This window comes from Tupaia chinensis, unplaced genomic scaffold, assembly GCF_000334495.1.
Source record: "Tupaia chinensis unplaced genomic scaffold, TupChi_1.0 Scaffold143673_1, whole genome shotgun sequence".
NCBI lineage: Eukaryota > Metazoa > Chordata > Mammalia > Scandentia > Tupaiidae > Tupaia > Tupaia belangeri.
The window spans coordinates 333,494-334,764 of record NW_006203521.1 but is presented as its reverse complement, the minus strand read 5'-3'; the positions used below and the strand labels follow the sequence as shown (position 1 = coordinate 334,764).

The window sequence follows — 1,271 nt, the reverse complement described above, 5'->3', positions numbered from 1 at the left end:
GTGGCGGGGGCAGCAGCTGCTACTTTCATCACTGCTGGCTCAAATTCATCTTCATCTTCATCCTCACCCTCATCCTCTTCCTCACTGTCATCTTCTTCCTCTTCATCACTGTCTTCCTTTTTGCCATTCTTTGCCTACTTGGCTGGGGTGGCAGCTCCTTTTTTACCAGGAGTTGCTACCAATGCTTTGCCTGGTGCAGCTCCCTTCTTGCTAGGTGTTGTGACTGCTTTGGCTGGTGTAATTGTCTTCTCAGACGGTATGGCAGCTGCCTTTTTGCTGGGGTGACCACTTCTTTCTTGGCAAGTGTGGCAACTACAACCTTTTTTGTTGGGGAAACTACCAACTTTTTTGCTGGAGTCGTGGAAACCTTCTTGCCTTTTTTTCTGAGGGATGATAACTTCTTCTCCACTGCTATCATCTTCTTCATCTTCAGGCATTTCCTCATCCTCACTGTCTTCTTCTACCTCTTCTGGAGGAGGAGCCATTTGGGGGGGGTCACCTTGATTTTTACCAGCATTAGTGAGCTTCACCATAATGGCAGTTTATGATGGCAGAGTGTGTGGCAGGTGGGTGGTACAGATGAGTCTTGAGGAACTCAAGCGATGTTGATGGTGGCCGTGGGCACTGAAGATCCTGGAGTGCATGAAGTCAGCTGCCAGCTAGACCTCAAGACTTGAATTCATAACACTTTAAAAAACTAATTAAGGTGTGACCAGCAGTTATCGTAATGTCTATGTCACTATGGACTCCCATGTAGTCGACCGCGGTTCACATCCCGGACCCGGTGGCTTAAACTCAACGCCAGGCGCATGTGTGTGTGTGCCCAAGATCCTGAGAGGAGAATGGAGGAGAAAGGATTGCGGCGTGGCCATCCCCCCTGGGGGGGGATGATTTCTTGCTTTCTGTCTCTCTGTCTCTCTCTCTCTGTCTGGTGAGCACACTGCCCTATAGCAAAAACCTTTCCAAAAAAAAAAATAAAAGAATTAAGGCCAGCCAGTGGTGTGATGGGTAGGGCAGCTGGGTTCCACATGGCTGACTGGGTCCTGGGCCCAGTGGCTTGAAAAATATGCAGGGAACATTTGCATGTGTGCCCAAAATCCCAAAAGGAGAATGGAGAAGAAGGGATTGCAATGTGACCATCCTCCCTATTCTCTTACCCTGGGGAATGTGCTTTCTAACTTTCTCTCTCTTTCTCTCTACTGAGCATATGCACCCTATAGAAAATTTAAAAAAAAAGGGGGGGGGATTTAAAAAGTATGCAAAAAATGTTC

At 47.8% G+C, this 1,271-nt stretch overlaps 1 pseudogene; it reads right to left on the bottom strand.

Moving 5' to 3' along the window:
• The window catches only part of LOC102477137 (nucleolin-like), a 5,912-nt pseudogene extending 5,379 nt beyond the window's left edge, over window positions 1–533 (bottom strand).
• Between the last annotated feature and the right edge of the window lie 738 nt (window positions 534–1,271).